Below are 15,553 nucleotides of genomic sequence, written 5' to 3' on the forward strand. Positions count from 1 at the left end.
CCCTCACACTACTCAGAAGACTTCTACTTTTCTCTTAACCTAGTTAATTTTCATTGCTCCCTTTAGATCTAGGCTCAGAGATACTCTTCCTCAGAGAACACTTCCACATCTCCTTGACTCAGTCAACAGTCCCTTAAAGAACTTAAAACTACAATTTGACATTTGTGTGTATCTAGTTTTGTTTATATTGCAAAATATCATCTATGAGCCATGCCCTGTATTGGACACTTTAAATACAGCAGTAAACAATGGCATTTATGCAGCTAACATTCAACTGAAGGAGGCAGGCAATAACCATTATAGTGCATATTATAATGTTAAGCTATAATAAGAGACAAAAAAAAACACCAAAATAAAGCAGGTAATTGGTTATGGACTGTAGAAGGTATTATAATAGGTAAGGTGGTCAGGAAAATTATTTCAAAAGAGTCAATATTTGAACAAATAAGAGGATAAAGTAAAGGAGAGAATACTACAAATATCTGAGCAAAGATCACCCCAAGCAGAGAGACTAAGGGCAAAGGCCTTGAGGTATTAATATACCGGGCAGGTTCAAATTCCAGCCAAAGCAACAGTGTGGGTAGAACTAAGTGAGCAAGTAGGAAATGAGATGAGAATAAACAAAAGGTTTAAGATCATATGGGTTATTATAGGCCAATACAAATTGCTTCAAATTTGCATTTTGTTCTGAGTGTGCTGGGAAAGTGTTTGAGAACAGAAATGTAATAATCCAATTTTAGTTTTAATGTAGCCGACATGTGAAGACTAGGTTATGGTAGCAAAAGAGTAGAAGTAGAGACTAATTAGGATGCTATGCAATAGTATGAACAATTAACTAGGAGGATAATAAAAATGATGATAAGATGTTAAATTCATAATAAATTTTGAAAGTAAAGCCAGTAGAGATGACTTGGATGTAAGACATGAGGAAAAGAGAAAAATTGAGAATGACTTCAAGATTTTTGGCCCACGCAACTGAATGAAGTAGGCAAAATTTGCAGAAAAAAGAGCCATTGGGAAATAGATGAATTGAAGTTTTGAGCTTTGGACATGTTAACTTTGTGTTGCCTATTAAGAATCCAAGTAATGATGTCAAGCATACGGTTGGATATACAAGGAAAAGTTCAAGCTTTAGAACAGTACTGGTGCTGACTTTATTTAGATATTATTGACACATATCATTGTATTAGTTTTAGGTTCATAATGTAATACTTTATTATTTATATATATTGAAAAATGATCACCATAATACATCTATCTAGTTAACATCCATCCCATGTATGCTTACAGCATTTGTCATATGTGATGAAAACTTTCAAGACTTACTCTTAGCAACTTTCAAATATGCAATATAGTATTATTAACTATAGTCACATGCTATATATTATATCCCTATGATTCATTTCATAACTGGAAGTTTGTACTATTTAACCCCTTTCAATCATTTAGCCCACTAATGTTGCTGATTTTAACCAAAATGAATGAAACTGAAAGTCAGACCGGAATTCCTTCTTAATAACTTAAAAATAATTATTTGTTTTCCAATATGCAGATGAAACCAAAGTATTTGACCAGTAATTGTGCTACCATTGGAGAAACCTATGGGCATGAATAGGACTTAATCTATTCTTGCCTCAAATACTGATGGGTCGAAAATAGGTGCTAAATAAACCCTGAATGTTTTGTTTTTATTTTCTTTGGAAACCAAGATAAGCAGAGGAAGAAAATGACAGCAACTCAGCCTTTGGCATAATGAAGCCCTAAGAGAATTTACAGAACAAAAATTTATAAACTGTCTAAAGGCAAAGTATTAGGAATGATGACAGAAGACATGTAATAGAAAGAGCCGGGGAGAGGGAATTAGCCTTTGCATTCTGGCTCTCTCAACAACATATTTGTTAACCTTGAGCTAGTATCTTCAGCTCTCTGGTCTGCAATAAAATCTGCTCACAAAGTATACACAATCTCTGTACTTTTCCAAATTTGAAGGAAATTAGCCTTTTTGTTAATCACTTACATTTCAAAATGACATGTTTTTTTTTCCCCACAATATTTATATGGACTGCAACATTATTATCTACTTCAGAAACTTGAATCTGGGCCATATGCCATTAATGTAATATTTTTCTACTAACTGAAATTACTATATCCTTTTCAGCCATGTAGTTAAAAGGAAACTGTCAGCTTATATAAGTTTTTACACTTTGAGTAGTCATTTTGGGAGGACATAAATTAACTACAACCACGAAGAAATGTGTAAACAATTGAGAATTCCAGGAGGAAGGAAGAACTGTCAGTGTTTAAAAAAACAATTTTATAATTACTCTCACCTACATGGACTTAAAAAAACAATAACAACAAAAACCTTTCAAAATATAGTATGTGCATCACTATAATTAATAATGAAAAGATAATACAATTAAAAATTTTTAAATATATCTAGTATAATCTACTTTTGATGTGGTAGTCCAGAAATAATTGAGAGCACTCATCCAAAAAAAGAGACTCAAAATAAACATGAAGACTACTGTACTTCCTGAATATTGTTTTTAGGTGAAATGAATGCTCATATTTGACTTCAAAATTAGATATAGTACCACAGTCAAGAGAACTTTTTTCTCATTCTGAAAACTGCTGTTGCTGCTAAGTCACTTCAGTCGTGTCCGACTCTGTGCGACCCCATAGACGGAAGCCCACCAGGCTCTGCCGTCCCTGGGATTCTCCAGGCAAGAACACTGGAGTGGGTTGCCATTTCCTTCTCCAATGCATGAAAGTGAAAAGTGAAAGTGAAGTCGCTCAGTTGTGTCGGACTCTGAGCGACCCCATGGACTGCAGCCTACCAGGCTCATCCATCCATGGGATTTTCCAGGCAAGAGTACTGGAGTGGGATTCTGAAAACTAGCCCCAATATAAAGTAAGGATATTCTACAGGGACAAGTCTAATTTATATTTAATATAACACATGATAGTATTAAATATGGGGTTCTCAAGGCAAGAATACTGAAATGGTTTGCCATTCCCTTCTCTAGTGGATAGCACACTGAAAGATTAACTCCCCAGGTTGGTAGGTGCCCAAAATGCTACTGGTGATCAGTGGAGAAATAACTCCAGAAAGAATGAAGGGATGCAGCCAAAGCAAAAGCAACACCCAGTTGTAGATGGGACTAGTGATAGAAGCAAGGTTTAATGCTGTAAAGAGCAATATTGCATAGGAGCCTGGAATGTTAGGTTCCTGAATCAAGGCAAACTGGAAGTGGTCAAAAGGAGATGGCAAGAGTGAACATTAACGTTATAGGAGTCAGCAAACTAAGATGGACTGAAATGGGCAAATTTAACTCAGATGACCATGATATCTACTACTGTGGGCAGGAATCCCTCAGAAGAAATGGAGAGTAGCCATCATGGTCAAAAAAAGAGTCCGAAATGCAGTACGTGGATGCAATCTCAAAAATGACAGAATGATCTCTGTTCATTTCCAAGACAAATCATTCAATATCACCGTGATCCAAGCCTGTGCTCCAACCAGTAATGCTGAATAAGCTTAAATTGAATGGTTCTATGAAGACCTACAAGACCTTTTAGGACTAATACCCAAAAAAGATGTCCTTTTCATTATAGGGGACTGGAATCCAAGAGTAGGAAGTTAAGAAACACCTGGAGTAACAGGCAAATTTGGCCTTGGAGTATGGAATGAAGCAGGGCAAAGGCTAATGGAGTTTTGCCAAGAGAACACACTGGTCATAGCAAACACCCACTTCCAACAACACAAGAGAAGACTCTATACATGGACATCACCAGATGGCCCATCACCCAGTGACAGTCCCATCACTTCATGGCAAATAGATGGGTATACAGTGGCAACTGTGGCTACCTTTATTTTGGGGGCTCCAAAATCACTGCATGTGGTGATTGCAGCCATGAAATTAAAAGATGCTTGCTCCTTGGAAGGAAAGTTATCACCAACCTTGACAGCATATTAAAAAGCAGAGACATTACTTTGTCAACAAATGTCCATCTAGTCAAGGCTATGGCTTTTCCATTAGTCATGTATGGATGTGAGATTTGGACTATAAAGAAAGCTGAGTGCAGAAGAATTGATGCTTTTGAACTGCGGTGTTGAAGAAGACTCTTGAGAGTACCTTGGACTGCAAGGAAGTCCAACCAGTCCACCCTAAAGGAGATCAGTTCTGGCTGTTCATTGGAAGGACTGATGTTGAAGCTGAAACTCCAATACATTGGCCACTTGATGTGAAGAGCTGACTCATTTGAAAAGACCTTGATGCTGGGAAAGATTGAGGGCAGGAGGAAAAGGGGACGACAGAGGATGATATGGTTGGATGGCATCACCAACTCAATGGACACGGGTTTGGGTGGACTCTGGGAGTTGGTGATGGACAGGGAGGCCTGGCGTGCTGCAGTTCATGGGGTCACAAAGAGTCGGACATGAATGAGCAACTGAACTTAACTGAGTATTAAATAATTCTATGATGGTGGCTCAGATGTTAAAGAATCTGTTTGCAATGCAGGAGACTGGGGTTCAAACCCTGGGTCAGGAAGATGCCCTGGAGAAGGAAATGGCAACCCAACTAACTCCAGTATTCTTTCCTGGAGAATTCCATGGACAGAGGAGCCTGATGGACTATAGTCTATGGGGTCCAAAAGAGTCAGACACAACTGAATGGCTAACACTTTCACTTTCAAATAATATATAATTTGTCAATATATTAAATTGTATACTACCATTAACAAAATACTACCACTAAATATTGGGCTTCCCTTGTGGCTCAGCTGATAAAGAATCCACCTGCAATGTGGAGACCTGGGTTTGATCCCTGGGTTGGGAAGATCCCCTGGAGAAGGGAAAGGCTATCCACTCCAGTATTCTGGCCTGGAGAGTTCAATGGACTACACAGTCCATGGGGTCACAAAGAGTCAGACATGACTGAGCAACTTTCACTCACTCACACTACTAAAATGGATATATATACTTTAATTTACCTATCTTTAACTTTCCATGAAATAGCTCTTTCCTTACTCCAGGAAAAGATGAATGACTCCTTTGTTGTGTTCCCTAGCACATAGTTTCCTAAATTGTCTTCAGCAGAATGTTAGTACTCAAGAAGCTATTAAATAGGTACTCTAAAATATTAATAAATAATAACAGTTATGTAATATATAAACAGGAGATCATGGTCAAAGAAATGTTGTTGTTCAGTCGCCCAGTCGTGTCCAACTTTTTGTGGCCCCATTGACTGCAGTAGGCCAGGCCTCCCTGTCCCTCACCATCTCGTGCAGTTTGTCTAAGTTCATGTCCATTGCATTGGTGATACCATCCAGCCAACTCATCCTCTGATGTTCTCTACTCCTTCTGTCTTCAATCTTTCCCAGCATCAGGGACTTTTCCAATGAGTCAACTGTTCACATCAGATGACCAAGGTATTGGAGCTTAAGCTTCAGTTTCAGTCCTTCCAATGAATATTCAGGACTGATTTCCTTTAGGATTGACTGATTTGATCTCCTTGCAGTCCAAAGGACTCTCATGAGTCATCTCCAGCACTGCAATTCAAAAGCATCAGTTCTTAGGCACTCAGCCTTCTTCTTGGTCCAACTCTCACATCTGTACATGACTAATGGAAACACCATAGCCTTGACTATACGGACTATTGCTGGTAAAGTGATGTCTCTGCTTTTTAATACACTGTCTAGGTTTGTCATAGCTTTCCTCCCGAGGAGCAAGTGTCTTTTAATTGCATGGCTGTAGTCACCATCTGCTGGAGAAGGCAATGGCACCCCACTCCAGTACTCTTGCCTGGAAAATCCCATGGACGGAGGAGCATGGTAGGCTGCAGTCCATGGGGTTGCACAGAGTCGGACACGACTGAGCGACTTCACTTTCACTTTTCACTTTCATGCATTGGAGAAGGAAATGGCAACCCACTCCAGTGTTTTTGCCTGGAGAATCTCAGGGATGGGGAAGCCTGGTGGGCTGTTGTCTATGGGGTCGCACAGAGTCAGACACGACTGAAGTGACTTAGCAGCAGCAGGAACCATCTGCAGTGATTTTGGAGCCCAAGAAAATAAAATCTGTCACTGCTTCCACTTTTTCCCCATATATTTTCCATGATATGATGGGACTGGATGTCATGATCTTAGTTTTTTGAATGTTGAGTTTTAAGCCAGCTTTTTAACTTTCCCCTTTTGCTGTCATCAAGAGGCTCCTTAGTTCCTCTTCATTTTCTGTCATTAGAGTGGTATCATCTGCATATCTGAGGTTGTTGATATTTCTTCCAGCAATCTCAATCCCAGCTTGTGGTTCAACCAGCCTGGCATTTCACATAATGTACTCTGCATATAAGTTAAATAAACAGAGTGACTATATACAGTCTTGTTGTACTCCTTTTCCAATATTGAGCCTGTCCTTGTTCCATGTAAAATCTAACTGTTGCTCCTTGACCTTTATACAGGTTTCTCAGGAAGCAGGTAAGATGGTCTGGTATTTCCATCTTTTTAAGAATTTTCCACAGGCTGTTTTGATCCACAATTCAAAGGCTTTCACATAGGCAATGAAACAGATGTTTTTCTGGAATGACTTGGTTTTCTCTATGATTCAACAAATGTTGGCAATTTGATCCCTTGTTCCTCTGCTTTTTCTAAACTCATCTTGTACATCTGGAAGTTCTTGGTTCATGTACTGCAGATTCTTTACCAGCTGAGCCAGTAGGGAAGCCCTGGTAGCATGGGAAATGAACACAGTTGTCTAGTAGTTTGAGCATTCTTTGGCACTGCCCATATTTGGGATTGGAATGAAAACTGATCTTTCCCAGTCCTGTGACCACTGCTGAGTTTTCCAAATTTGCTGGTATATTGAGTGCAGCACTTTCACAGCACCATCTTTTAGAATTTTAAATAGATCATCTGGAATTCCATCACCTCCACTAGCTTTGTTCGTAGTGATGCTTTCTAAGGCCCACTTGACTTCACAGTCCAGGATGTCAGGCTCTTGGTGAGTGACTATACCATGGTGGTTATTCGAGTTATTAGGATCTTTTTTGTATAGTTCTGTTTATTCTTGCCACCCCTTTTTAATCTCCCTGCTTATGTTAAAAGAGATTAAGATGATCTCTTACCATTCCTGTCTGTTGTGCCTAAACTTACATGAAATGTTTCCTTGATATTTTCAATTTTCTTGAAGTGATCTCGTCTTTCCCAGTCTATTGTTTTCCTCTACTTCTTTGCACTTTAATTGAAGAAGGCCTTATCTCTCCTTGCTATTCTCTACAACTCTACATTCAGTTGACTACATCTTTCCTTTTTCCCTTGTTCTTTGCTGTCTTCTTACCTCAGTTATGTGTAAAACCTCCTCAGACAACCACTTGGTCTTCTTGCATTTATTTTTCTTAGGGAATGTTTTGGTCACTGACTCCTGTACAATGTAATGAATCTTTGTCCACAGTTCTTCAGGCACTCTGCGGAACAGATATAATCCCTTGATTCTATTCATCACCCCCACTGTATAATCATAAGGGATTTGATTTAGGCCACACCTGAATGGCCTAGTGGTGCTCCCTATTTTCTTCAATTTAAGCCTGAATTTTGCAATAAGGAGATGATGATCTGAGCCACATTCAGCTCCAAGCTTTTTTTTGTTGATTGTATAGAGTGTCTCCATCTTCAATTTATCTTGATCCATGGGCCTAACATTCCAGGTTCCTACACAATATTGTTCTTTACAGCATCAGACTTTACTTTAACCATGAGATACATTCACAGCTGAACACTCTTTCTGCTTTGGTCCAGCCATTTCATTCATTCTGGAGCTATTTGTAATTGCCCTCCGCTCTTCCCAAGTAGCATATTGAACACATCCTGACCTTGGGAGCTCATTTTCTGGTGTCATATCATTTTGCCTTATTATACTTTATGGATTTCTCATGGACAAGAATACTAGAGTGGTTTGCCATTCCCTCCTCGAGTGGACCATGTTTTGTCAGAACTCTCCACTATGACCCATCTGTCTAAGGTGGCCCTGCATGGCATGGACCATACCTTCATTAAATCACACAAGCCCTTCACCACAAGAATTCAGTGATCCATGGGAACTTTGAAACAATTAAATGCGGTGCACCACACCAAATCTAACAAATGGCCTGCTGCTGCGTCGCTTTAGTCGTGTCGGACTCTGTGCGACCCCATAGACGGCAGCCCACCAGGCTTCCCTGTCCCTGGGATTCTCCAGGCAAGAACACTGGAGTGGGTTACCATTTCCTTCTCCAATGCATGAAAGTGAAAAGTGAAAGTGAAGTCGCTCAGTCTTGTCTGACTCTAGCGATCCCATGGACTGCAGCCTACCAGGATTCTCCATCCATGGGATTTTCTAGGCAAAAGTACTGGAGTAGGGTGCCATTGCCTTCTCCGAACAAATGGTCAGGACTTAGTGAATAAAAACTAACAGTCAATCCCAAAGGAAATCAACCCTGAATATTCATTGGAAGGACTGATGCTGAAGCTGAAGTTCCAATATTTTGGCCACCTGATGCAAAGAGCCAAATCATTGAAAGAGACCCTGATGCTGGGAAAGATTGAAGGCAGGAGGAGAAGGGGATGACAGAGGATGAGATGGTAGGATGGCATCACTGACTCAGTGTCCATGAGTTTGAGCAAACTCCAGGAGATGGTAAAGGACAGGTAAGCCTGGTGTGCTGCAGTTCATGGAGTCGCAAAGAGTCAGACACAACTGAATGACTGAACAATGCAACTTGTGCTGCTGTTGGGCATGGTGGGGACGTGGTGAATACACAAGCGCAGCATCTGTCTGAGCCCTGATTGTACTATGGCACGTTGTGCATGCATGCTAAGTCGGATCAGTCGTGTCTGAACCTATGTAACACTCTAGCCTGCCAGGCTCCTCTGTCCATTGGATTCTCCAGGCAAGAATACTGGGGTGGGTTGCCATATCCTTCTCCAGAAGATCTTGCCAACCCAGGGATCAAATCCATGTCTCATTTTTTCTCCTGAATTGAAAGGTGGGTTCGTTTCCACTAGCACCACCTGAAGCCCATTATATACTCAAATTAACTCTACTTCTGACTTGGTGACCTATTCCCTGTGAGTCTGTAATAATCTCTGTGTATGTATATAGAAGTTCATGTAGCAGAACTCTTTTGGACTTCTTATCTACAGAACCAAACTTAGTAATTTCTGTTACTATAAATATTTATTCTTTAAAACAACTTTGCTTTTAATTTACAACACTTTTGATATGTCAAAATTTCAAATACTTTTGACTTATAAAAAGTGTTTTAAGCTATTATTCCAGTTTTGCAGGTGAGAAAATATAGGTTTAGAGATGTTAAGTAACTTTCTGAAGACCACACAGGAGGCACCAATATGGCAGAGCTGAGACTTCAAATCCTCATTTCTGCCACTGTACCAAAGCAGGCTGCTTGAAACATTTTCTGAAAAGTTTATGAAATTCTTACTAAACTTATTTTATTTTAACCCATTAAATATTGGTAAACATTTGATAATATTTGATATTGGTAAATATAAGATAATTCTGTATATCAGTATATTTTATTAACAAGCCTGGCATCTTATAGTCCATGGGGTTGCAAAGAGTCAGACACAACTTAGTGAGTGAACAACAACAATAAGAAATACATGAATAAAAAAATCTCCTGTCTCACAGGAACAATAAAGAAACTCCTTGTTTTATATAGAAAATACTGGATATATTTAATTTGTACATAGGTAAAACATCCATGGAGTTCAAATGTTAAGACACAGTAAAACATATTCAGTGCAAATTCCCTCACATACACCTCTAGGCATGATACACAAAGTCACTCACCACCAAGAGGACCATACATTTCCCAACTGCACACACATCTCTCACTTCCAAATAGTAAAGAGGTCCATATGCAGAAGCTCTGGCCCATCTCCTTGCAAAAGCTAACCATTATAAATGTTAAGGTTTTGTATTTTTATGCACTTAAATATATTCACCCACTTTTCCTCACTTTTATACAAAATACAATATAAGATACATATTGTTAAAATATCTTTTTTCTCCCCATATAACAACATATATTGGCAATCTTTCCCTAGTTGAATGAACAGATTAACTTAATTATTTTCACACTATTACTTTAACTTCATGCAGTATAATTTATTGAACCACATCCTATTAACAAATACTTTTTTCAATCATTTGCTATTACAGGCTGAACCATATTAAACTGCCAGCATTCAAATGCTTTTGAACCACATAAAATACCAATTTCATATAGTTCAAACTAATATTAACAATCCTTGAATAAATTCCCTTATATATTTGTGATTTTGTAAAAGGCAAGTAGAACTCTAGATTCCCAGAAGTACTCAGTCAAAGAATATGCAATTTTAAAGTATTTTCTATAATTTTAATATACTTTGCCAATTTACTCACCATTAAAATTATACAAATTTATACCTCCTACAATCAGAGTACTGTCAGACTTTGGGAAATCTGTCAGTGCTATGATTTTAATTTTCTTTTCTCTTATTCTGTCTTCCTCTCTGTCTCTGTCTCTCTGTCTCTGTTTGCCTATCTCTCTGTCTCTTCTGTTTAACAATCATTTCCTTTATGCTCTTCAGATTTTTAATCAAATCAAAAAGTTCTTTCCACCCTCAATTTATAAGTGAATCACCTCATGTTTAGAGAAGGAAATGGCGACCCACTCCACTGTTCTTGCCTGGAAAATTCCATGGACAGAGGAGCCTGGAGGGCTACAGTCTGGCGGGTCACAAAGTCAGACAGGGTTGAGCATAGACGTGTACACCTCATGTTTTCTTCTAGCACTTTTATAGTTAATTTCTTATATTTAAATATTTTACCTATTTGGAATATATCCTAATAAACATTGTGTATTGGTCCAAATTTATTGCTTTCAGATGTTTTCCTAGTTGTTCTAATGCCACTTCCTAGGTAGTCTATCTTTTCCCCAGTTGATTTTAGATACTAACTTTAACATATACATAATTCTCGTTATGTGTTTGTGTCTATCCTAGAATATCTAATCTTTTTCTTTGATATGTCTCTCTGTTGTTATATAATTATCACACCATTTAATGTTCAATACTTTGTATTTTAGTATGTTAGACTAATTCTTTCTCATATTCCTACTTCTCAGAATTTTCCTCACCATTTTAAAAAATTTCTACATATTTTATTTTTTATTTCCTACATATTTTTAATTTTCTTTTTAAAATTTAATATACAATTTAAGACTAGGTAATATCTGCTTCAAATATAAAACTCAAGCAAAATACATTCATTGCTGTCTCCTGTCTGCCAAGTTACTCCCCCTACCTTTACAGGAATTATTGCTGACAGAGTTTTTTGTAATATTTAAGAATTTATTTATGCAAATTCAGTAAAATAAATATAATTTATTCCTTCCATTTTATATATAGTGGTATGTTATACACCCTGCTCTACATCTTTTGTAAACAATATTTATCCAAAGAGAATATCAAAGAAGTCAAAAATATATATTATTTTAATCCTCATAACAATTCTCTGAATTGTGTAATAAGGAAGTAACTGTGGTAAGAAAGGTTAAGTAAATAAGTCAAAGTCACAAAAATTTTACATGTCAGAACTGGAAATTGATTCAAGCCAGTTGGATAGTGTTCATCACTGACCATCTTAAATGTTTCTGATCATTATTGTTTCTTTTGCATCTTCCCCATTTCCTTATGGAATTTTTTCCCCATGAAGATCTTATATTTAAAATGGTATAAATCTCTTTTGGACTGAAATTCTAGTCAACAACCTTATGGTTCAGAGCACTGATTTCACTCTTTAAAGAAAACAAGTACTACATGTATCTGCCAAGTGTTTGCAACCTGAAAACTTTGAGTCATGGTGGTGGTGGTGGTGGTTGGAAAGTGGAGTGAAGAAGGAAAGTAGGAATTGATGAGTAGCTGAATAATCACTGTGAAATGCAAGAAGTGCAAATGAGCTGGTAAAGAAAGACAATTTATTCAGTGCTAGCTACAGAAACAGGCACTGGGGCTGATGCATGACAACGTCTTGTACATGTAAGCCTTCCAAATCCATCTCAAGGGGATACTTGAAGTAGACTTTTTCTTTTTGGCTGCTCTTATTCTAAATCTTCTATGTTTGGGTAATCTCCCATTTTAGGATTCTGGGTGGGAGGCATAGCCTACCTCACCCAAAAATCTGAAAGTGGTAGATTTTTATATCCACAGCCTCTCTTTTCCCTAGGCAGTGTGTCTTTGGCTCCTCCAGTCACACAAACCTGCTTTAAACTTTAGATGTGAGGTAAGGAATCTGCTCTGCTCCCTGCTCTCTATACATATCTCTGGGCAACAGGAGGAGATGGTCGTAAAGTGGCACCCAGTTTCTTTTATCAAATGTGTGGAAGGATAAGCAGCAATGAATTATGGTCAACTCTGGGAGCATATTCTTCTCATGGGGCCAACACTGCCTTATTTTTGTTTTTGTTCCTGATTCTCCCATCTCAAAACCATAATCACTGTTCTATGCTCAAGAAACTCACATCACATCTGGCGTAATGTATAAGATCTCACCAACCCCACTCATCAGTTTTCCCTGATATCTGAAATTTTCACCAGTCTAACAAATGATTTTGGGTTAAAGTGCTATATATCTAAGTGACTATAGTCACTAGAATTTCTCTGGAAATTATCACAGTTATCCATTACATTTAATCTCCATTGGTAGCAATTAGATTGGTGGATCATTCATTGTTACCTTGGAAACTAACATTGAGGACAATTGAGTATATTTCAATTGGAGAGAGACTACCTAGAACATATACACTCTAAAAGAGCTCAGATTTCTTCCTTGTGTTTGTCTTATCTACATCCACCCCAGGCAGAGGGTCTGTTGCAATATTTCCATAAAATCCATGCAATGGCGTGTTTACCAGTCCATTTTTGACCCGCTGTTCCTTCCCTCACTCTTGTAAATTTATCTCTCATTCTTGTAAATTTATCTCTCATTCTTATAAATTGTACATTGGTTGAGTAGTTACACCTTTATTGAACAAGTTGGATTCATACTGATTTTATCGAGATCCTATTCCTAACTCTACTAAAATTACTGGTCTGCATTCTTTCACAAAACCAGTTTGCCCCTTGTTCTTTCTGAAAAATGTTATAGCTTGAAAGTTATAGTACATTGGTGAAAGTATTTTCAAATGACAAAAATGTAGGAAAGAGTTTTAGAGAAGAGATATCATATTATCATAAAACATGTTTTGGTTTTTGTTGTTTGTTTTTATCCTTTCATGCAGCCCCAAAAACAACCACTAAAGAAATCTTTCTGTATTATATCTGTGTTATGTAGAACTCTTTCATTTGGGAGTAATAGAAAACATGTTGAGCTATAGTGTGTGTATTCTAAGAATATTTAGTGTCTTATAAAACTCAAGGGCATGTATGCAGCTGAACCATAAAAATGGACTGAGAACTGGTATGGGAGTGCTCCAGAGAAAACAGAAAGGACCTTCTCTCCACTGCTAATCTCAGATTCTCTCTACAGTGGTGCTGTCTTCGTCTACTGACTTTTGAGCAGATTTTTTTCTATCCCCAAGCTACATGGAATGTATTATTCTGTATTATGCCTTCTCAAGGAAGAAGTCTACTTAACTCAATATGGGCGTTCAGATCTTACTATTGCAAAATTTTATTTAACTGTCTCAGTGGAAGGTCATGCTGTCCACTGTCACCTCCATGACTATTTATCACATGGTATTCTCCTACACTGATCATCTCTTCTGAGAAATTTTCCCTAGCCTACCTCCTTGTGGGCTGAATGAAGTGCCCCTCCAACTGCTTCCCTTAGTTCCATGTACGTCTTTGTTTTATTGGATCATAATGATGAAGAAGGGCAGAGGAAGTTCCCAGAGCAAGGAGGCAGAAGGAACTGAGAAAAAGTGGCCAGACAGGCAAATAAATCTGGTGAGCACTATATTTGAACAATGACGTATTTGGATAATGCTTTTTGCTTGTGTTTGTTTTGTCTTATTTTTTCTCTTCAAAGGGAATTAAGCTCAAGAATGTTGATGAATCAGAATGCTCCCATTTCTTGAAGAAGAAAAAAATATTTTTTAATATATTTTTATTAAGATACATGCTGAAGGAGTATATATATGTTGGGAAAGGAGTACATCAAGGCTGTATATTGTCATCCTGCTTATTTAACTTCTATGCAGAGTACATCATGAGAAATGCCGGGCTGGGTGAGGTACAAGCTAGGATCAAGATTGCTGGGAGAAATATCAATAACCTCAGATAGGCAGATGACACCACCCTTTTGGCAGAAAGTGAAGAGGAACTAATGAGCCTCTTGATGAAAGTGAAAGAGGAGAGTGGAAAAAGCTGGTTTAAAACTCAGCATTCAATAAATGAAGATCATGGCATCCAGTCCCATCACTTCATGGCAAATAGATGGGGAAACAATGGCAACAGTGACCGACTATTTTCTTGGGCTCCAAAATCACTGCAGATGATGACTGCAATCATGAAATTAAAAGACACTTGTTCCTTGGAAGACAAGCTATGACCAACCTAGAAAGCATATTAAAAAGCAGAGACATTACTTTGCCGACAGAGGTCCATCTAGTCAAAGCTATGTCTTTTCCAGTAGTCATGTATGGATGCAAGTGTTGGACCATGAAGAAAGCTAAGCTCTGAAGAATTAATGCTTTTGAACTGTGGTGTTGGAGAAGACTCTTGAGAGACCCTTGGACTCCAGGGAGATCAAACCCAGTCCATCCTAAAGGAGATCAGTCCTGGGTGTTCTTTGGAAGGACTAATGTTGAAGCAGAAACTCCAATACTTTGGCCACCTGATGCGAAGAACTGACTCATTGTTTCCAATGACTCTGATGCTGGGAAAGATTGAAGGCAGGAGGAGAAGGGGACAATAGAGGATGAGATGGTTGGATGGCATCACCAACTCGATGGACATGAGTTTGAGCAAGCTCTAGGAGTTGGTGATGGACAGGGAAGCCTAGCATGCTGCAGTCCATGGGGTCGCAAAGAGTTGAACATGACTGAGCAACTGAACTGAACTGATGCTGAAGGTAAATTTTATATATGTACACACATACACATACACATATGTAACCATAAAGCTTCTCAAGGTAAAACTTCGGCAGCTGTCTTTCAAATCTAACCTTAGAAAAAATAGGAATTTCATTAGGTTGTATATAATGTAAATGCCTCAGTTGAGGCAACTTTTTGAGTTGAGTCTGACTTTTTGCAACCCCATTGACCACAGCCCACCAAGCTCCTCTCTCCATGGGACTTTCCCAGTAAGTATACTGGAGTGGGTTTCCAGGTGCTCTTCCAGGGGATCTTCCTGATCCAGGGATCTAACCCACATCTCATGCATCTTCTGCATTGCAGGCAGATTTTTTTGTTCACTGCTGAGCCACTGGGGAAGCCCCAGCAAATTTCATTGTGTTTGACCATTATAATATCTTAGTTCTCTGTATTCCAGAAAAAAAATGTTAATA

Source organism: Bubalus bubalis, chromosome 20, assembly GCF_019923935.1.
Source record: "Bubalus bubalis isolate 160015118507 breed Murrah chromosome 20, NDDB_SH_1, whole genome shotgun sequence".
Lineage (NCBI taxonomy): Eukaryota > Metazoa > Chordata > Mammalia > Artiodactyla > Bovidae > Bubalus > Bubalus bubalis.